Genomic DNA, 23,353 nt, shown 5'->3' on the forward strand with positions numbered 1-23,353 from the left:
TGAAGACCTCAGTTTTATCCCTGGAATCCACATTTTAATGAAAGCCAGAAGTGGTGTCACATGCTTGTAATCCTAGCTGTGGAGGTAGAGACAGGCAGGTCCAGGGTGGACATTAGGCATTCAGCCCAGCTAAAATAGTAAAGCCAGTGAAAGGTCCTGACTCAAAACCAAACAAAAGCAACCGCCCAACTTAAAACTAACATGGAGTGGGTGAGATGGCTCAATTGGTAAAGTGCTTATTGCATAAACATGAAGATTTTAATTCGATCCCCAAGACTGTGTGAAAAGCTGGGCAGGACAGTGCATGCATGAATCCCTTCACTGGGGAAGTGGAAGCAGGAGAATTTCTAGAGTATGGTGGCTAGCCAGCCTAGCCAAATTGATGTGTTCCAGGTTCAGCATGAGTCCTTGCTTTAAAAAATATAAGGATTGAAGAAAACATCTAATATGGACCTCTAGCTTCCACATGCACATATATGTGAACATGTACAACATGCATATATCATATATACCCAGAGTAGGATGTTTCTGAGGAACAGCACCCACCACTGACCTGGGCTTTCACGTGCACACACACACACACACACACACACACACACACACACACACATATTTATATATACATCCACATGTACAGTCATATCCATACCACTCCTTCCCAAATCCCCAAGTATGTATGAGATGAGTGGTTGTAGGTAGTAGGTTCAGTTACTGCATATTGTGGAAGTTGTGGTCTCTGATGTTCTTCTTGCCTTCTCATCATCGTCATTCAGTGGCTGCTGGGGCTCTTGATATAAATTTCAAATCCCATACAGGAAGAAGAGAAATGAAGTGTTAATTCCATGAGTTTCTGGTATTTGTAGAGCCAAATAAGTGGTCAAAATTATTTTCAGGAGGCTTTTGCTTGGATCTTTTTGAGTAGGTCCTCATCTGGACCTCTCCTAGCTGCAAGGGAAGTAGGCACTACGAGAGCTAAGATTGACCTGACTGATCAATGTTGTTACAGCCCACTTCCTCAGGTTGGGTACATCACCATACCACAGCAAATCAGGACTCTGATACCTGGGAAGTGGAAGATGGGTTTGACAGTGCAGGACTGGATACTGGGAAGGCTCTGATGGCCCAGGCTGTGCTCAATGAGGAGGTCCAGGTCACGAAGGGGAGTCTAGGGATTCCTGAATGGCAGCAAATATTCTGTGATTGACACTCCACCCCTGCCAACACCTTTCCTATGTTGAAAGCAAAAGTGAAAAATAATTCTCAAAATTTCCTAAGTGGTCGTAGGTATCTCTGCTCTGATTTTTAAAGAGGAGGTTCAGTTGAATAGAGAGTTAATTTTCTCTTGCTTTGATAAAGCAAACATGATTGGTTTAGTGCTCTAAAAGTGGTGAGGCCTGGGAGAAAGAAGCCTAAAAGTTAGGCTGACTAAAGTCTCATGCAGTAGTCAACTTTCTTTTTTTTTTCTTTTCTTTTCTTTTGTTTCTTTCTTTTAGCCCAGTACATTTTATTTTAAATTTAAATGCCATCATGTTAAATGTGCTTCAGAAAATAACCAACTTTATTCAGAGCATCCACCAATTTCTATACTCTGAGGGATAAGAAGAGCCACACACTGGTAAAGTGTCTAATCACAAGGGCAAGCTGCACATGGCAGGCAAGCCACAGATGACAAAACCTTTTTTTCCATAGATGCATGTAAATAGATAACAATAGCCTGATGTAATGAATAATCTAAAGTAAACTCTCCTATCTGCTAGACTTGGGAGGGACACGAGAACACAATCCAAGAACAAGTCTGTGTTTTTGAAGAAACGGGTCACAAGACTCTCATCTCATTTTCTTGGAGTTTTTCACAAGTACTCAGAATTCCCCTCACATGACTCCATGTTTAGACCATGTTCTAACATATGACCAAGGCAACTTGTAAAACAAAACCTTTGATTTGAGGGTCACCGTTCCAGAGGGTTAGAGTCCATGAACATCATGGCGGGGAGCATGGCAGCAGGAGCTCACATCCTGATATGAAAGTTGAAGGCAGAGAAAGAGAGAGTTGATTAGGAGTAGCATGAACTTCTTTTTTTTTTTTAAATTTAGAGAATACTTTATTAGTTTTTGTAATCAAACCCACGTAGATAAGACCTTACATATTTAATACAGTGTGTTACCCCTGTACAAATGGAAAAAACAAGTTCAACATTTCTAGACCAATATGGCTGTTAATTTCTGTACAGTGCCAACTCAACACAGTAAACGGGGATACTTTTTTCCAAAGTTGACAGCACAGCTAAAGTTTCAAAAAATTCAAATTATATTGGTCTTTTTATATTTATATAAAAAGACCAATAAGAGCAGTGTGTTATGCATCAACAGCAGCAACAGCTTTTCCAGGTTCTGCAGTCATCTGAACAAAACTGTAGAGACATCCAGCACACTCCATTAAAAAAAAAAAAAAGGTAAAAAAACAAAACCCGAGAAAACAGCACAGTTCTGTTACTCTTGTGGTACCTGGCACCATTTTTTTTTAAATTAGCTTCTCAATCATCATCTGGAAAGAAAACATTCTGAGCAACATCATTAAAAACAGCTCTGATAAAGCACGGTCACTACTACGTATCATAAAGCAGGTACAAGCTATTTTACATCCACAGAGGTATGATACAGTACTGTCCTACATCTATAATACTAGAGGATACAATTTAAAAGGCATTATTTGAGACTTGATTCTACTTTTCCAGCAGAGGGCCCAAAGGATGGTGTGACACAGCTTTGTAAAGAAACATACTCTAGACAGGATTTCCTTTCAATAGTGGCACAGTTCTAAGGATTCATTCTCTCCATGAATGTCAGCTAAAACCGTTATTAAAAAAATGAAATAACCCTAGAACAAAACCGTATAACCACCGGATTCACATGAAGATGACCTAGTGGAGACAAGCTGGACCTCACCTTACCAACAAGCTATCAAATCTGTTATGTTTAAACAGTGAGACCTCCAAGGAAGGAGATGCCAAGTAGTGCTTCAAAGCTTCGGACCACAATGAAACACAGCATCCTTTTCAACAGAAGCAGAAGCTCATCTGAATATGCTCAAGGATGCTGACATCAACATTTAATCACCTCCTCACTCATCCAGGAAGAAGGGGAGATAGTTACTACTGTACTTTATTGTGTTCAACCAAATCACCATGTTACAAAAATAGCAAGCTGCCATAATAAAAAATAAGGCTCCTCTATCCAGCACCAGATAGCATCATTTTACTTTCAAGCCTAGAAATTGCACACTTGTATATAAACCAACCGAAGATGAGGATTGAGAGTTCATCTTGGTGGATTTTTCCTTTGATGAATATGAAGTGTCCTTCCTTATCTTTTTTGATGACTTTTAATTGAAAATTGATTTTATTTGATATTAGAATGGCTACTCCAGCTTGCTTCTTCTGACCATTTGCTTGGAAAGTTGTTTTCCAGCCTTTCACTCTGAGGTAGTGTCTGTCTTTGTCTCTGAGGTGTGTTTCCTGTAGGCAGCAGAATGCAGGGTCCTCATTGCATATCCAGTTTGTTAATCTATGTCTTTTTATTGGGGAGTTGAGGCCATTGATGTTGAGAGATATTAAGGAATAGTGATTATTGCTTCCTGTTATATTCATATTTGGATGTGAGGTTATGTTTGTGTGCTTTTCTTCTCTTTGTTTTGTTGCCAAGATGATTAGTTTCTTGCTTCTTCTAGGGTACAGCTTGCCTCCTTATGTTGGGCTTTACCATTTATTATCCTTTGTAGTGCTGGATTTGTAGAAAGATATTGTGTAAATTTGGTTTTGTCATGGAATATCTTGGTTTCTCCATCTATGTTAATTGAGAGTTTTGCAGGATACAGTAACCTGGGCTGGCATTTGTGTTCTCTTAGGGTCTGTATGACATCTGTCCAGGATCTTCTGGCCTTCATAGTTTCTGGCGAGAAGTCTGGTGTGATTCTGATAGGTCTGCCTTTATATGTTACTTGACCTTTTTCCCTTACTGCTTTTAATATTCTTTCTTTATTTTGTGCGTTTGGTGTTTTGACCATTATGTGACGGGAGGTGTTTCTTTTCTGGTCCAATCTATTTGGAGTTCTGTAGGCTTCTTGTATGCCTATGGGTATCTCTTTTTTTAGGTTAGGGAAGTTTTCTTCTATGATTTTGTTGAAGATATTTACTGGTCCTTTGAGCTGGGAGTCTTCACTCTCTTCTATATCTATTATCCTTAGGTTTGATCTTCTCATTGAGTCCTGGATTTCCTGTATGTTTTGGACCAGTAGCTTTTTCCGCTTTACATTATCTTTGACAGTTGAGTCAATGATTTCTATGGAATCTTCTGCTCCCGAGATTCTCTCTTCCATCTCTTGTATTCTGTTGGTGAAGCTTGTATCTACAGCTCCTTGTCTTTTCTTTTGATTTTCTATGTCCAGGGTTGTTTCCATGTGTTCTTTCTTGATTGCTTCTATTTCCATTTTTAATTCCTTCAACTGTTTGATTGTGTTTTCCTGGAATTCTTTCAGGGATTTTTGCGATTCCTCTCTGTAGGCTTCTACTTGTTCTCTAAGGGAGTTCTTTATGTCTTTCTTGAAGTCCTCCAGCATCATGATCAAATATGATTTTGAAACTAGATCTTGCTTTTCTGGTGTGTTTGGATATTCCGTGTTTGCTTTGGTGGGAGAATTGGGCTCCGATGATGCCATGTAGTCTTGGTTTCTGTTGCTTGGGTTCCTGCGCTTGCCTCTCGCCATCAGATTATCTCTAGTGTTACTTTGTTCTGCTATTTCTGACAGTGGCTAGACTGTCCTATAAGCCTGTGTGTCAGGAGTGCTGTAGACCTGTTTTCCTGTTTTCTTTCAGCCAGTTATGGGGACAGAGTGTTCTGCTTTCGGGTGTGTAGTTTTTCCTCTCTACAGGTCTTCAGCTGTTCCTGTGGGCCTGTGTCTTGAGTTCACCAGGCAGGTTTCTTGCAGGGGAAAAGTTGGTCCTACCTGTGGTTCAAGACTCAAGTTTGCTCGTGGGGTACTGCCTAAGTCCTCTCCGAGGTGGCAGCAACCGGGAAGATCTGCGCCGCTCTTTCCGGGAGCCTCCGTGCACCAGGGTTCCAGATGGCGTTTGGTGTTTTCCTCTGGCGTCTGGATGTGCACAGAGTGCAGTCTCTTCTGGTTTCCCAGGCGTGTCTGCCTCTCTGAAGGTTCAGCTCTCCCTCCCACGGGATTTGGGTGCAGAGAACTGTTTATCCGGTCTGTTTCCTTCAGGTTCCGGCGGTGTCTCAGGCGCAGGGGTCCTGCCGCTCCTGGGCCCTCCCCTACGGGAACCCAGAGGCCTTATACAGTTGCCTCTTGGGCCAGGGATGTGGGCAGGGGTGGGCAGTGTTGGTGGTCTCCTCCGCTCTGCAGCCTCAGGAGTGCCCACCTGACCAGGCGGTGAGGTCTCTCTCCAACGGGGTTTGGGAGCAGAGCTGAACTTTTGAAACGTTAGTGACATACCTCTTCCAACAAGGCCACACCTTCTAATCCTTCTTAAATAGTTCCACCAACTGGGAACCAGATTCAAAGTATGAGCCTATGGGAGCCATTTCTCATCCAAACCATCGCAAATGGTGACTAAGGATCCTTTATGTATCTCTTCTGTCCACAGATGTGAAAACAAGGCAGTTGCAGATGTCAATTTTTCCCCTCACTTATTCTCTACATCCACCTTCACACCCCAAAGACAGCCAACAGCCAGCCAGCAGTCAGTTAGCCAGCCGACAGACAGACAGACAGACAGACAGACACACACACACACACACACACACACACACACACACACACACACACTTTTCCCACTCACTCCTGGCATGTTTTCGAGGTATTTTTATGCCTAGCTATCTTCATTGAGAGACTGTAAAGAAGTGATTTATATTATAAAAATGTAATAAGTTAAGACTAGATTCCTTCCTTCCTGCTTTCTCCCATATCTTCCCTACTTCCCTTCCTCCTTTCTTGGGAGGAGAGTCACTTGTGTGTTATTAGATAAGTACAGTTTGAATTTGGGTGAATCCTAAATATGTTTTATTGGCCTATTTGGCCCTCACGCAGCCTCTTCAGGAGTTATCACACTGAGCTGAGAAGTGAGCCTCTGGCAGCCTGTCACACTCAGTTGCTGCTCCTTACTTAAGGTGAGGCCCAGACTCACACTCCTCTGTGGAGAATAAAAGGCCAGATGTATCCAAGCATTCACCTACCTGTCTGGGCCTGAAAGCCCAGCTGGAGAGGCCACTGGATTGAGGTGCTTCTTCAGGTATCTTGGCCTTTCCTTTGGGAGTAGAGAATGGAGACTAAAGCTGACATCCTAGTGTCTCAGAGGCAGGATAGAAGCCTATAGACATTAGGTTGGCTAGTCCCAGGGGAAGAGGAGGAGCCAGCATGGTTGTGTGGTGGTGGCAGTGGTAGAGGTGGTAATGACAGAGAGCAAACTCAGTCTTTAAGTGGGCAGGCACCAGTATGAGAACCTCTTGCTAGAATTACTAAGCATTAATGTAGTATCATACACCACACTGGAGGTAGCCTTCTAGGGCCTCAATGCCGGATCACTTTCCTGGGAGCTAGGAATTGTGGGCTTGAGTTTGGTTCCTTTCTTAACATCTGGGTGATTTTAACAGCAGGCCCCTCTCTTTTCATCTTGCCCCTGCTTCATCTTTGTAAAGTTCAGAGAAGGGGTTGGGAAAGAAGCTGGAGATTTCACAATTTCCTTTCAATACTAGGACGCTCCACTCTTTATTGAGTATCTATGAGGAACACAACTTGGCCTGGGGTCTGAGAAAATGCTCTGCCTTCACAGAGCAGTGATACCTGCTCCTAAGATCCAGATGCGAGAAGAAATCTATCTACAGGGAGGTGCCCAGCGGTCGCAAGCTTCCTGTGTCACTTGCAGATACCAGCAATAGAGGAGGGGAGGGCTTCTTTGAAGTTTAGCATGGGCAAGGTTGCAGGAGATTTCCTGGACAAAGGGGTCTAATGGAAAAGGTTGGGTTTTGATAGCAAAGAAGGTAGAAGGAATTTTCACCTAGAATAGAAAAAGTGTTATTTCTTAGGAACCAAAGAGGACTTGATTCTGCAATGTAGAAAGGAAAATGACTGGCCATGGAAGACCTTGGAGCAGCATTAAGTCCTGTATCTCCTGGCCTGAGGTGTAATCAGGCAGCCTTTCCTCAGGCTGAAAAGGAGCTGCTTAAGCAGGTAGTGACTTTGGATGTGCCTTGTGTACCTTAAAAAATGAAAATAACCACCTAGGTAGGCTGGTACTTGGTAGATAGCTGGGATTTATTGAGTTAATGCAAGTAAATATTTAGTACAGTGCCTGACGCATGCCAGTTAGGGCTCAGTAAACATGGGCGCCTGTCATGTTGTTAACACCGATGGTGGCATTATGGAGAACTTATCCCCAAGCACTGAGTATCACATCCTAATAATAATTAACGCATTCTAATAATAGTCCTGCAAGGAAAGAATCACTATAACTCTACTCTATAGAAATCTGAGGCTCAGAGAGGTGCTCAGGCCCACACAGGTAGTGGGTAGCAGAGGAGCAATTTGACCCCTGGAGTCTATCTTGCCCCCTCTGCTTCCTTGGAATTAGTATTGAGTTTCAGGAATAGAGCTGAGGGTCTTAATGGGTACCAAAAGGAGAGGGGTGAGTAGAGGAAGCATTGTAGGGGTGGGGTATTTTCCTCTTCTCAGCTAATATCAGGGCTCCACAGAAGTTGCCAAGCTGGGAAACAGACTATATATCTGCTATTTATATCTGGGTGTGCTATATAGTGTGCTATATATTTGGGTGTGAGGTCAGGCTGTGAGATCTCTAGATCAGACCAGTCCTAGAGATAGGGTTGTAGAGATGGGAAAGAGGGCTCTGGAGATAGGTCAGAAGGACTCATCTGGTCAGCTTTGGGAGGCACTAAGCAAAGTGACCCTTTGTTCATTACAAGTTATGGTTTTAGACATCTAGAATTTTCCAGCCCCTGGGGAGCCTTTAACACCAATATTCCACAAACACTTCAGTGAAGCATGAGTCCTTGGAGTCCTCCAAAGCCTTGGAAGCTGCAGCTCTGTTCCCATATAGCAGTTGCTGTCAGAGCCACTTATGGTCTCTCATGCCTGACCATTGGTAGCTCACGGGCTACCGTAGATTATTTATGCCAAGATTCATTCCAAGTGCTGGGATAAAAAGCAGGATGGTTAGTAGCACACCACACAAGCAGTCTTAACACAGTACCTGTGGGTGTGGTGTGTACACAGTACAGGTCTCTTCCTCTGAGGTTAGGATGTGGATGTCACCTGTAGGCTACATTCCAGTATATCAGTCCCTGAAGTGGGGGATTAAGCTCCGGGTGCCTGCTGAGACAGCTTGATTGGCAGCTCTCTCTGCCCTGTCTATCATCTTCATCTCCTAGTGCTCTCGTGGGGACCATCCTTTGGGTCCACTGACCCTTGCATCAGCTTGTTTCAGAGAGATCAATCTCTCTGTTCTGGAGGATTCCTGCAATGGCACCAAAGTTGAAGGCTTTGATAGATCTTGTAATGGCAGATTTGGTTAGCTTTGTTGTTGCCTGGGAGGCTTAAACCCCAGCTCCTCCTATTGTATAACTCCTAGAGGTTGGAAAGCTGAGCTCAGGATGCCAGCCTGTTGGGTTGGTTCTGGCGGGATTCCTCTTCTTGGTTTGCAGATGGCCAGCTCCTGGCTGTGACCTCACAGGAAGAGAGTAGAGAGAATGGGAGCAATGACTTTCCTATTTCTCCTTAACAAGGTGTTAATCCTACAGAGAAGACTCCACATTCATGACCTAGTCATTTCCCATAGACCTTACCTTTAAATGCCATTATACTGGGATTCAGTCTTCGCCATACGTTTTTGTTTTTGTTTTTTTTTTGGGGGGGGTGTTCATTCAGTTGTGGCACAAGGAAAATTATTCAGTATTAATACAGCATTTCCCAAACTTGACTGGATTCATTTTGCGGAGGATCAGTATCTAACTCACCTGGCTGACAGAAGTACTATGGGAAGTGAGTGGCAGCGCCCTCTATCGGCAGCGCAGGGTTAGGACTTGCTTCTCCACAGATGGTAAATACTCTGCAACCTTAACCAGCACCCCACTCTCCTCACCTATGAGCCGTAGAAAATAATATCAACTCCCAAAGAGTTAATGTACCGTGAAAATCTCAAGTAAGCTAGAAAATATTATACAAATATGTGATGTGGCTTGTTTCAATAGTGGGAGTAGCGGGGGTGTCAAATAGAAGGGTCTGAGCTCACTGCTTTGGGTCTGAGTTCCTTCTTCCGGACACTGGGGACAAGAGTGTTTTCATCCACTAGTTTTCTCAAAAGAAGATGCTTCCTCCTCTGTGCCCATCATGCCCACTGCAGATCTGAAATGCTTGCCCAGAGGAAGGGCAGGAATGGATCTGACGCCAGCACATTCATCTTAGACCGCCCTTATCTCATTTTCACGGTCACCGGAGACAGTCAGGGAAGATAACCAGATGTTCCAGCATCCCCCTCATTCGCTCTCTCTGGCTCACTCTATCTTTTTTTGTAAATTGAATTTAGAGGGTCTGTTTCTTAGCAACAGCAGCAGTACATGGCTCCAGAGTACTCCTCAGCCATTGCGGTGCTCACATGAGCCTTTCTTTACAGGCTGCAAATTGAGACCTACACCAGGACGGATAGGCCAGCCGGCTTGAGATCAGCAGTCCAGGGCTGAATTTAGGAGGGGGAGAATTCCCAAAGAACTCAAGGTGAGGAGGAGGGCCGTTAGGACTGTCCTTGCGACATGATGCTGGCTGTGTGACTTGGCTGGAGGCCTGTACCTGCCTGCTCTTGCTGTGTCCTGGGGAAGCTTTTATCCTGGGAGGTGGGGCTGGGATAAAATCTCAGAGCTAGCTGTAATAACACTGGAGGGTTATATGTAAGCCACGGGGCTTTTCCATATCCCCTTGTATACCTGTCAGGGATGTAGGATTGCCTGCCTTGCCAAGCTTGGAAACAAACCAGCCACAGCCAGCAGGCCAACAGAGAGTGGGTGTGACGGCTATGTCAGAGGCCCTGCATCTTTCTTTCTCTGGCCTGCTGTGTTTCCTTCCCTTCTCCAGAGAAAGAAAAACTAGATGCTGGGAGGGAGGCAGAACACATCCTTTCTCTACAGTAAGTCTTTGGGATGTCTTTAGTCTTACAGACAAAGGAAAAAAGTGGAAAGAGGAAAGGAGGAAGAGGGAGAGGAAGGCTGACTGCATAGATGGGGAGTCACAACGATGAAGGTGTGCTAGGGACACAGAAAGACAGAGTACTGGGTATTAAGGGCCACTAAGCCCTTTTACATGAATATCCATTGGCATCTGAATCAGTGACTGCATAGGCTGCAAGCTCATGGCCCACAGGTCAGATGTGACACTCGTGGTGTTTTATAGTTTTGGAATTAGTTGCTAACAGTTAAAAATGAGAGAATTTCACATGAAGGTCCTTTGAATGACCACAGGGATCCATGTGCTCTTTACTCAGCTGAGCAGGAGCTGGCCTATTAAAATGGGACAGGTGCTGGCTGGCTCATTGCAGTCTTCACACTCCCAGCTACTGGCTCCCATGGACCCTTTCCTCATTTCTTATCTGTCTGGTCATCAAAGGCATCTGAGCTTGCAATTCCTTCTGTACCAGTAATCCTTTGCCCATGGGCAAAGTAAGAATGCTAATAACAACCTACTGGAAACCTTCATTAAAATGATGTAGCATCATGCCTGTGAAGTGCCTGACACATGGCAGGGGTTAAAAAGTGTCTGTGTGGATCGCTCAATTGGTAAAGTGCTTCTCATGAAAGTATGAGGACTGAGTGGATCTGCAGCCCCTATACAAAAACCAAAGGGGAGTGGTCGTGGCTTGTGTCTGTAACTACAGAATTGGGAGTGGAAGGAGGAGCCAAGAGGATCCCTGAAGATCATTGGTTAGCCAGTCTATCCAAATCAGTGAGCTTCAGGGTCAGTGGGAGAGATCTTGTCTATGATGGTTTGAATGGGAATGTTCCCCATAGGCTCAGATATTTGAATGTTTGGTCCTTGTTGGGATTATGTTGGGAAAGATGAGACATGGTCTTGTTGGAGGAGGTGTGTCATTGGGGGTGGACTTTGATATTTTAAAAGTTCAATCCATTCCCAGTTAGTGCTCTCTCTGTGCCTTATGGTCATTGTCTCAAGATGAAGGCTGTTAGTGTCTGCTATAGCACCATGCCTGTCTGCCTGCAGCCGTAGGCCTCACCATGATGGTTATGAACTAAACTATCCATCTGCATTGTCAAGTCCCAATAAATGTTTTATAAATTACCTTGGTCATGCATCTCAGAACAGCAATAGAAAAGTTGACTAAGACACCATCTTAAAAAATAACACGGAGAGTGATTGTGGAAGACCCCCAACACAAACCTTTGGCCTCGTACACATGCTATCATGAGTGCTTATGCATCCACAAATATATATACATGTGATCATGTACACACATGTACCACAAACACACATGACCAAAGGTATTAGGTACCATCTGTCTTTTATAATGTTTAGGAGTTTGTGTCATTTGTATTACTGACTGACACCAGAAGACCAAAACTATCCACAAGACACACCTCTGTTTAAGCACTGTGTTCATTACCTTTGTGTTGCTGTGCCCAGTTGCTTATAGGAACAATTAAAGGGAGGAAGGAAGACTTAATTCGCTTATGGTTCTGGAGATGTCATTCATTCATGGTAGACCAGAGGAATGGAAGAATAACAGGAAGAAACCAGGGTAATGTATAGACCTCTAGTGCCATGAGCAGGGCAACTTATATCAGGAAGGGTTTAGCTGGGGCTTATGGTTTCAGAGGTTTAGGGTCTATGATGGTGGAGTGGAGGTAGCAGTTGGCAGGCAGCTAAAGCAATAGCTGAAAGCTCACTTCTTGAATTACAGTCAGGAAACCAAGAGAACAAACTGGGTAACTTAGTTAGGGTTTCTATGGCTGTGATAAAACACCAAAGGTAACTTAGAGAGGAAATGGCTTATTTAAACTTACATTTACATACCCTAGCTCATCACTTCAGGAAGTCAAGGCAGGAACCTGGAGTCAGAACTGAGATAGAAGCTATGGAAGAACAGTGCTCACTGGATTGCTCCTAATGTATAAGTCAGGACCACCTGCCCAGGGTGACACTCTCCATTACTCAGTAGTTACTCAAGAAAGTGTACTACAGACCTGCACACAGGAAATCTGATGGAGACCTCAGCTGAATTTCCTCTTCTCAGATAACCTAATTTGTGTCAAGTTCAAAAACAACAACAAACAATTCAAGCCAACTAAAACACTTGGAATGGCACATGATGGCTTTTGAACCTCAAGGCCCAACCCTAGTGACATACTTCCTCCAGTAAGGCCATGCCTCTTTCCTAATTAGCTACCAACTGGGACCAAATATTAAAATGTCTAAGGTTTTATGGAGGACATCTCTTTCAAACCACCACAGCACCTGAGGACACTCCTCTGCTGACTTATTTTCTCCAACCAGTCTTAGTACCTTTCTCCATGGCCTCTGCTTCAGGGTTTCTGTTGCTGTGAAGAGATACCATGACCACGGCAACTCTTATAAAGGAAAACATTTAATTAGGGCTGGCTTACAGTTCAGAGGCTTAGTCCATGACTGTCATGGTGGGAAGCATGGCAGTGTGCAGGCAGACATAGTGCTGGAGAGGGAGCTGAGAGTTCTACATATGGTTTGGCAGATAGCAGGAAGAGTGTGAGCCACTAGGCCTTGCTTGAGCTTCTGAAACCTCAAAGCCCACCTCCAGCGATACAGTTCCTCCCATAAGGCCACACCTCCAATATTACATTCCCTGTGAGTCTATGGGGGTCATGCATCTTCATTCAAACCTCAACAGCCCCCAAGTGCCATCACCTTATGAATCCATCAATCCATTGGTTAGATCAGAGACCTTGAGACTTAGCTGTCTCTGGAATCGCTATCACAGACACACCCGAGTGTGCTTTTTAATCTCTCTGTGTGTTTTTTATTGTCTCAGCCCAATCAAGTTGACAATTAAAATTAACCATCACACACAAAAACATCCTCTTTCCTGTGTCTGCTTCAGCAAAACATTCCTTCACAAGTCTGCCTTAGTCTTTCACCTATGTCTAATATTCCTTCATGTGTTTGCCCCATCAACATTCAACTGACTTTCTGAAGAGTCCTTAAGTTTCCACTTTAGCCTTCTTTGCACATTTCTCTAATTCTGACATCACAGGTCCCAAGCTTATTAGGGGCTTAATAGAGCAAGTTACAGTCTCCACTGCAGCATCTGGTCTCAAGGACAGATTGAATTCTTTTTCTTCATTACCTTCTTCTAATATTTGCTTCAGACTTGGTTGGGATGTCCCCTGACCTGAGTAACTTTACTGGTATGAGACACAGGCACTCAACTACAAGGAGTCTGAGATCCTGATTAGCATAGCCATACCAAGCTGTAGTTGACAATTTTTAGGTAATGCTAGGCATAGTGATACTTAGACCCCAGGAGAGCAACTAGATTCCAGATAAATTTCTCCTCCCATTAGGTGACATCAAAGTACATTTTCCTTCTGATGATCAAGGGTAGTTACTCTTGGCCATGTGATAGCCCCTTATGTGCCTGAGGCCAAAAAGCAATGACAGCTGCTCTCTTGGTGACAGTCTGTACTGTTCTGTGTGTATCACGGATGGTGGTTAATGCCATCATGGTTTCTCTGCTTCTGTGAAAATCAACAGTTGCCTGAGACTGTGACTACACTGCCTGGCTAGGTTTTCACAGTGGGTAACCCAAAGGATGTGTTAACATATAGTTCAAAGGCCTTTACATGTTGTGTCCACTTCCAAAAGACTATTCACATGTCTCTGCCCCAGACTTGCTCCTGTCTTTGTGCTCCTTAAGACTCTTAACTCAAAAGCTACATCATTTACTAGATTTCATCAGTCACTGTGTATCCCTACCTCCCCTCTGAATCTTTCCCTTTATTTCAGCAGTTTTTAACCTATGGGTTGTGAACCCTTTAAAGGTCATATGACCCTTTCCAAGGGTCACCTAAGACCAGTGGAAAACACAAATATTTACATTGCAATTCATTACAGTAGCAAAATTACAGTTATGAAGTAGGATCAAAAATAATTGAATGGTTGGAGGTCACCACAACATGAGGAATTATATTAAAGGGTCACAGTGGTTGGGAACTGCTGCTCTATTGGAAGACTTCAGGGCCTTTGAGGAAGCATGTAGTCCAGCAATGTTCACTGCATCAGCATTTATGGACCAGCCTGGAGGGTTTGTCTCTTTATTAGTTGTTACATGAGCATAGGTGTGAGCTGAGGAGGTAGATTGGTGAAAACGTTTGGGAACACTGAATGTGTGCAAGCTATTTGGCTAGTGATGTCTGTATCTGTACTAGTTAAAATCTGATCTTGGATATTCTACTTCCCTCTTCTGATAGATCACTCACTTGCTCCTCACGATGGGCATTTCTTGTCTCAAGTCAGTTGACATCCTACACTCTCCACCAGTGTATCTACTGCAGCATGCTGGAGGCTGCTTTAGAATGCGTTTCTTAATTACTTTTATTTTGATATATGTGCATGCCTGTGTGATTGAATGCTATGTTTGTATGCCCACAGATCTCCTGGAGCTGAAGTTACAGGCAATTGCAAGCTACCCTGCCTGGTGCTCTGAACTCTGGTCTTCTGTAAGAGCAGGAAGCACAAACCTCATATATGTGTATGGGGAGGTCCCAGTCAAAAGGCAGACTGGCTAAAAGTATCATGCAATACTGCCTTCTGACCATGTGTATAAAGTATATACAAAATACAATGAATTGCCCATTCGACATGAGTAGGGTCACAAAAAATACCATGTTAGGGATATGCAGGCATTCCAAAATCTGAAAACCTCCTGAAGTCTCAAAATTTGGGAAAGGAGAACTTATCCTGTATTTGATCTTCTGACCACACTTATCACTGCCTCTGTAGTAATGTCACATGCCATTATCAACATAGTGCATCAGTGTGGCCCTGTGGAAAGTCCAGGTAACTCAGACCCTGTCAGTTACATTGTCACCGAGTAAGACAGACTCACCAGAACCCCAAGACAGACCTGTGGAGGAATTCTGATGCTCAACTCACACAAATGGCTGTGAACTGGGGATGCTTCTTTGGATGAGTGTAGAATTGGAAAGGAGCTTCAGAATAAGAGCGGTCCTGCTGTCCTGCTGTCCTGCTGTCCTGCTGTCCTGCTTGCTTGCCATTATGTTAGTGGGTTCCTGGTGACTGTGTTAACCAGCCTGTCACAGCTGTGATGAAACCTGACACGATCAGCTCACAGGGAAAAAGACTGATTTTGGCTCATGATTTTGTTGGTAGTTGTTCACAGTGAAGTAGAGCATCGTGGCAGCAGGAGCGTCAGAGGATATAGGTACAGACAGTTGGACAGACAGATTCACACACACACACACACACACACACACACACACACACACACACACACACAGTGCAAACCCATGCCTTCCAAAATTTGAAACACTACCACAAAAAATATTACTAGCACAGCACTCAGCCCTTGAAGCTGTGGGGCATAACTAATTGGTTTGTAGTAGATCACTGTAGGGGAGGAAATGACAGGGTTCATCTGACCTGCCTTTTTCATGTGTGTGAGTGTGTGTGTGTGTGTGCGTGTGTGTGCATGTGTGTATGTGTGTGTGTGTGTGTGTGTGTATTTCACTTATGTATTCTAGAACTGGAATGAATTATTGGAAACATTCAGCTTTAGTGTAGGGACTCACATTTACGTGATCTCTAGCACCTCTTTTATAAGGGGCTACGGTTAGGCTTTGTGTCTTAGAGTATCAACAACAACTGAGCCCCCACATCTAACAACCCTCTGGACAGCTGGAACTTCTATTCTTTGTTGTAAGACCTTGGTTCTCTCAGGACATGGCCATGGGTCTACAAGCGTATATTGACTATAGTGTTACAAGTCCTCTTTTCACCAGAGGACTCAAACTCAACTTCTTTTTTAATTGATGAATTCTGGGTCTAAGAACTGGCACAGATCTGGAAACAGGGCAAGTACTGTGTTTTCTACTTAGTGAGTCTACATTCGGTCACACACATTCATCTCTGTTGATTCCCCATAGTACAAAGAACCCCCTACTGGTTTACTAGAATCGTGGGCTCTATTAGGCATTTCCATAGGTTTGAAGCCAGTGAACCTATCTAGAAAGGATGAATAGATACATAAATATTCTAGGCTTTGCAGGCAGTGGATCATTTTTATGGCCACCTCCATTTGGCTGCAGCAACCCCAAAGGAACTGCAGATAGCATCTAATCAGATGAACATGATTCTTTCTGATAAAACTTTACAAAAACAGGGTGAATGGGATTTTGTGTGCAGACCACAGTTGCTGACACTGTAGGTTGGCCCGATTCCTTCCTGCCACCCCAATTTTGATGCATGTAAGACAATTCCACCCACTTTGCTTTTGGAAGTCAGAACCACGACCTCCTGTTCCTTCTAATCTTTTTCAGTTCAGATGGCCGTGGGGACCCCAGTTCCACACAAGCTTATCCTAGCAGGGCCAGTGGTTTCATATGGTGCTCTTTTCACTCCGTGGAAAATGGACTGCCCTGCTCCTTTTTGAGGACCCAGTGTGCCAGAGGTCTCGGCTCAGCCTTCGGCTCATCCAATTTTCATCCTTTCCCCACTTAATAAATTATTGAGGCAAAAATTCACATCACATGAAATCAACCATCTTACAGGCAGCAATTCAGGGGCACTTGAGTACATTTTTGATGTTGTGTAACCACCACTCCTGTCTTATTCCAAGACATTTCCATCACTCCTCCAATGAAGCAATTAAGCACTTTCTCCTGACCCATCACAGGCCTCATAGCCACCAAGCTGCCTTCTGCCCATCTGCATTCATCTCTTCTGGACGTTTCCTGCAAATGGAATTACGTAATTCCATTTATGGCACGATGATGTTTCTGAGGTTTAGCTGTGTTGTCAGCCCTTCAGTCCTTTTTACAGGTGAATGTATTTTATTATGTCCATCTCTATGTGTCTATGTATACATCTGTCCATTGTGATTTGTTCAGCCATTCATCCACACTGGTCAGCACTTGAGTAGGTGCCACCTTCTGGCTTTTGTTAACAGCACTGCCGTGAACACTTAGGGACATCCATTTGTTTAAATATATGCTTTAAATTGTTTTGCACCGTTGGGCATGGTGGTACATGGTGGTAATACCAGCATGAGGCAGGCCGAGGCAGAAGGATCATGAATTGGACACTACTATTGGCTACATAATGATTTTTAGGGTATTCTTGGCTACCCAGGGAGACCTTATCTCAAACAGAAGAAATAAAATTAAAAAAATTTTGGGATACATTTAGTAGTGGAATTGAGGGGCCGTTAGGCAAATCTATATTTAACTTTTTGAGAAACTGCCAAGTTGCTTTTCATTGTTGCTACGGGAAGCACTTTGCATCCCTACATCCTTAACAACAATGTCCAGACATCTTGACAACACGCGTTACTTTGTGGTGTTTAGTTTTTTAAAATTACCATTTTCCTAGTAGGTGTGAAATGATACTTCACTGTGGTCTTGATTTGCATTCTCCAAATGACCACTGACCTTAAGCATCTTCAATGTGGATGCTGACTCTTTCTATACTTCGTAGAAATAGCCATTCAAGTTCTTCGCTCATATTTTCTTAGATTAGATTGTTTGTGTTTGTTGTTGTTGTTTTGCTGTCTACTTGTTAGAGTTCTTTGTATATGTTTTGAATACTGGACTCTTATCATATGCATTATTTGCATAGCTTTTGTTTTATTCAGTTTTAGGACTCACTCTTCACTTTCTTGATAATATCATGTGATGCACAAAGGGTTTTGGTTGTGGTGATGCCTCATTCCTCCATTCCTCTGGCTTTTGCTGTCATGTCTAAGAGTCTACTGCTCTATTCAAGGAGTTTTTGGTTTTAGCTCTTATATTTAAATTGTTGATCCAGTTGAATTCATTCTTGCAATCATATGAAGTAAGGTCCCAACTTCACTTTTCTGCATGTGGACATCCATTTGTTGGTCAAACAATGTTTGTTGAGAAAGCCACTCTTTCTCCACTGAGTGGTCTTGGTCCTTCTTTTGGAGATGATTGGTCTTTCTAAGCTATTGAGAATGTGATAGGTTTGCCTGGATCTTCATCTTTTCTGAACGCAACTTCTAAGCAACACTCTTTTGGCTCCTGGAGCATCAAGTTCTTACTTTCTTGCATCAGATTTAAGCAAACATTTTCTGCAAATGGCCAGCAACTAGGGATTAGGTTAGGTTTCAGGAATCATTGAATCTTAAAGATCGCCTCCCCATGACTTGTTATAATAACTCCCCAGAATCATGCTGACATTAAACCAGCTCTAGTGTGGTTTCTGCCACGTCATGAGCCATTGCAGTATGAGCCCCTTGGCCCCAGCTTCTATACCTTCCCTCTCAGTGTCTCATGGTATGTCCAAGCCAGGTCTCACAGGTGGGTCTCTTAGCAGACCGGACACCTACCTTGTGAATCCTGGCTGTGATTCACAGTTAAACTTCTGTTGGCTAATGAGGGTCAGGACTGTACCGGGAAGAAGTGTAGGCAGACTTCCAATATGGCAGTGATGGCAAGGAAGAGATTTGTCATCCAGAAGAATAGACCTTGTAGCAGCTGTTGGGGCTGCAGGCAGATTGGAAACCCTAAGGGTTCAAGTGTATCAATTTGGATACTTCTAGATTATGTTTCAGAGTCCTTTTCTTTCCATCAGCATCTTAACTTGGCAGATGAGAGTAACTGGACTAAAGAGGCAGGATTTCCAAAGCCCTGCAGCTCTTGTGATTATGCCCTATGTCTGACCTCAGTGCTCTCTGCTGTCCAAACTCAGGAACTGAAGATCTTAAATGACATTCAAGGAGTTCTGCACCTCTCACACTTACTTTGCATTGCTGATTGATTTGTCTCAAGCTTGTCATATTCTCTCTTCAAAGCATGGTGTTCTCACTTGAGAGTCCTTGTACTTAGCATCTCCCGTCCCTCTCAACCTCTGGGGCTTTTGCACCATCCTGTGTGTGTCTCCCAGCACCCAGCCCAGTTTAACAGGTAAATGTCATAGCAACTGGGCTAGAACAATGCTGTGTGAGTAAGGTGTGTGCCATGCAGGCATAAGGACCTAAGTTAGGATGCTCAGCACCCACCTAGAAGTTGGCTGCAATGGTGTCTGTCTGTCTGTCTGCCTGCCTGTATTTATGTAACTTTAGTGCTGGGGAAGAGAAGGATGGAGACAAGTAGATACTGGACCTCATTGGCCAGTCTGTCTAGCTGGATCAATGAGCTCCAGGTTCTGTGAGAAACTCTGTCTTAAAAAAAGAAAGGAAGAAAGAAAAAAGAAAAATGGAGGGCACTGGAGAGTAAGAGCTCAGTTCTTAAGAGGATCTGAGTTCGGTTCCCAGCACCCACATCTGATGGCTCATAATCACCTGTAACACCAGCTCTAGGGGATCTGACATCTCTGGCCTCCATAGGCAACCATACTCTTGTGCATATACACACCTGTCTGCACAATTAAAATGAAAATGAGTCTTTAAAAGCCAAAGTGACCAATAGGAGAAATAAAGGATCCTGAGATTGATCTCTGACTTCCACATGTCTGGTCACACACATACACATACATGTGTACCTGCATGCACACAAACATAGCTACATCTATCTATATCTGTATCATTTTTATTTATGTATCATCTATCGATATCTATATATCTATATTTATACATATTTATCACATATACATGCACACGCATATAAACTGGCATGTGTACACTCATGCACAAGTAGAGTCAACTGTACTAAACTCCACTAAGTACTCCGAACACGAAAATCACTACCTATTTCCAGGCGAGTGACTCTTAGCAGAATCCCCTCCTTAGTTTCCCAGGAACACTTGGGTCCCAGTTGTCTTAGGTTCTTCTATGCATTTAACAAATGCAGGCACTTATTGAGAGAGCCTTACCCAGGAGCAGCTTGTAGGGAGTGAACCAGGCTAGGGAAGAGGAAGGAGCTCAGTATGCTAGTCTAGGTTTCCCATAAACCTTTCTGCAGAATCATCTGCTGGATCTTCCTATCCTGCAGCAACTGCATATGACCCTTGGGTGAGAGATGTATCCTCCCTGGCAGGTAAGAGCCAGTCTTTGGAGAAAGGGCAGATGCGACTTATCATCAGCCAATGAGCAAAGCTCCTGGGGATAGGGGCACAGGGCAACAGGGAGCAAAGCCTCTATGGCACAGAGGATGGCATGTTCTGTTGATAGTGACATTTCAGCAGGGCTGGGGCAAGGAAGATGAGGCAGTCAAAGATGGTGTAGGACCTTGAGCCTGGATGGGAAGCAGCAGAAGTGATGAGAAATGGCTGAGTTTTTGATGCACTTTAGTGATTTTTTTTTCCAGAGCTGGGGACCGATCCCAGGGCCTTGCGCTTGCTAGGCAAGTGCTCTACCACTGAGCTAAATCCCCAACCCCTTGATGCACTTTAGAAGACAACTTTGCTGATGTCTAATCAACATAAAGAGGCCATGCCTAACATGTGTATTTAATGAGTTTAGTGTATGCATTTATCTATGTCACCCCAATACCCAAGGTAATGAGCATTTCCACCATTCCTTATTCCTTGGTACCCTCTCACCTGCTCATGTGCACCAACCCTTGTTTCCCATTCCCTCTGTGTCCCAGGCAGTCATCTGTCTTATTTCTGCATATATACACATATATTACAATATATTATATATTCATATGTATATGATATATTACATTATATTCATATATGTATATAATATATTTATATATAATTCACAACACACATGCACACATATGTATTGCTAGAGTTTTGTATGGATAGCATGTACATTCCCATCTCTTTCACTCAGCATTGTCACTGTGGAACTCATGCATCATTGTGTCAATGGTTCATTCCATCATATTCCATGATATGGACACAGTATAGCTGATGAACATATAGGTTGTTTCCAGGTAAGGGTGAACCTGTGGGATTTGTCATGGGTCGGAGGTGGAATATAAGACAAAGGGAGGAGTTAGGTAGTCAACAAAAACTGAATAGATTCCCTGAAATTATTCTAGGAGCTGAGTGGAGAGAAAGAACAGACAGCCATCATTTCTTGCCTTGGGGAGTTCTACACTTCTTTTATGGCAGACTAGGGAAGACAGGGGTAGCATTGGACTCTGGCGGGAGTGGGGATGGCATGGTGAAGGCTATGAAAGGGTGTGTGCAGAGAATAGTGGCAGTCTCTTTGTGTAAGAGTGGCCTGGCTGCTGTCAAAATGACTTCTAAGTAATTATGTTTGTCCCCAGAGACTGACACTGCTGTTATCCTTGGTCAGAGGAGCTTCTTTTTATGCACTGGGCAGCAGGAACTACAGAGACACATAACCATTTGATGCCAAACCCTGGATGACACATCTGAATTGACCCTTCTGAGGCTCAAAGAACACTGCAGAAGAGAGGTGGTGAGGAGAGAGCCTGAGCATGGGGCAGGCTGCTTGGCACTGTAATAGCCGCTGTGGTCAGTGTGCATAATGTGAGAGATTGGGCCCATCAGCATGCTGTCACAGAGGCAGGAGGGACTCACAGGGTCCCACTCCTTCCCAAGGTAGGTGGTGGCTGCCAAGGGAAGTGAGTCATTTTCTTCAGAGGTATAGCCACAAGTAAGGTGCCATGCTCCTGTACACAACTGGAGATAAACTTACCATGTCAAAGTAGAATAGGAAAGGGGACACTTATGGGAAGAGGAAGGCAGAAGTGGGAGGGTACAAGAGAGCATGCTGGGAGTCAGTGGTAGCAGATATGACCAAATACACCATGTATGTATGAAAATGTCATGATGAAACCCATGATTACATTTAGGTAATATAAACATTAAAAAAAATTGGCTGAACTGGTATGGAAAGATTCAATGATTCAATACTGTTTATTATTCCTCTGACCCTGGCTGAATCACATCACTGCACCAAGCAACCTCCATGTCTTCATCTACAAAGTGGGAAAGATAGTTCCTTCAGGTGAACAGAGGTGTCTGATAACGTGTGACCAAATCCAGATGCTTTCTTACCTGACCGAAGTCAGGACACTGAATTCACTTGCTCACTTCTGTCAAGAGGATCAGGTGTCATCAGAAAGCAACCTATGGTTCAGCACCTCGTTCTACCCTCTCCTTCTGGTCCCCAGGTGCAGAGTCAGCCTGTAGGCCCTGAACATGCAAGGAGAATGAGAGGCCTGCTGGTAGCTTTATTTTTAGAGCTTTCGCTGCAAACCAGCTCAGACTCCCTAACTCCATGGGGAGCTGAAGTCAGGCTATATTTAGGAGGCACAGCTGTGACCCACTATGGCTCCTGCACCACTAGGGTTCAGTCCTCATGGTGCTTGGAGTACACATCACTTTGCCGACACTATATTTCTCCCCTCTGGGTCCTACCCAGTAGCTGTGGGTTCTCTCATTCCCAAAGTTTTGTCTCATGGGCTCTGTGATGCAAAGCAAGGGGGGGCACAACCCACCTGCTTTGCTGAAGCCATAGCTGCTGCCTCATTATGGGGAGGCAGCTGGGAACATGGTTCCTGTTGGTTCCCTGTATGTAGCCATAGCAACCATGATGAGCCACATTTGTTGTGTGTTTATAATTTATCCCGTGCTTTTCCAATCAGCCCCTATCTCAACCTCCTGATGGGTCTGGAACATGGTACCCTCAGCATAGTCTCCAAGTTCTCGATGAGGAAGCTGGTGCCAAGAAGAACAGGGATTTGTTCAAAAGCACAGTGAGTGAGGACATGAACTTAGGTTGTAGATATTTGTCTTAGTAAGGGTTTTACTGCTGTGAATAGACACCATGACCAAGTCAAGTCTTATAAAGGACAACAATTAATTGGGGCTGGCTTACAGGTTCAGAGCTTCAGTTTGTTATCATTAATGTGGGAACATGGCAGCATCCAGGCAGGCACAGTACAGGCAGAACTGAGAGTTCTACATCTTCATCTGAAGGCTGCTAGGGGAAGACTGGCTTCCAGGCAGTTAGGATGAGGGTCTTAAAGCCCACGCCCACAGTGACACACCTACTCCAACAAGGCCATACCTCATAATAGTGCCACTCCCTGGGCCGAGCGTATATAAACCATCACAATATTGAAGTCAGGGTTCTTAGAGAATGGCTATCATGACAAATGTACAGTTGTACGGCCC

At 43.9% G+C, this 23,353-nt stretch overlaps 1 protein-coding gene across 9 annotated transcripts in view; it reads left to right on the plus strand.

The window, feature by feature from the left end:
- The window catches only part of LOC134482310 (uncharacterized), a 445,899-nt gene that overhangs the window by 37,902 nt on the left and 384,644 nt on the right, over positions 1 to 23,353 (plus strand). Inside the window, exons 4-6 of one of the 9 annotated variants that reach the window (XR_015639601.1) lie at positions 9,690 to 9,790; positions 21,475 to 21,629; positions 22,822 to 22,932. The exons of the other annotated variants lie outside the window; for them this stretch is intronic. The gene's annotated coding sequence lies outside the window, so the exon portion shown is untranslated. The remainder of the gene's footprint in view (positions 1 to 9,689; positions 9,791 to 21,474; positions 21,630 to 22,821; positions 22,933 to 23,353) is intronic. 9 annotated transcript variants of the gene reach the window in all.

This window comes from Rattus norvegicus, chromosome 16, assembly GCF_021556685.1.
Source record: "Rattus norvegicus strain SHRSP/BbbUtx chromosome 16, alternate assembly SHRSP_T2T, whole genome shotgun sequence".
Taxonomy (NCBI): domain Eukaryota; kingdom Metazoa; phylum Chordata; class Mammalia; order Rodentia; family Muridae; genus Rattus; species Rattus norvegicus.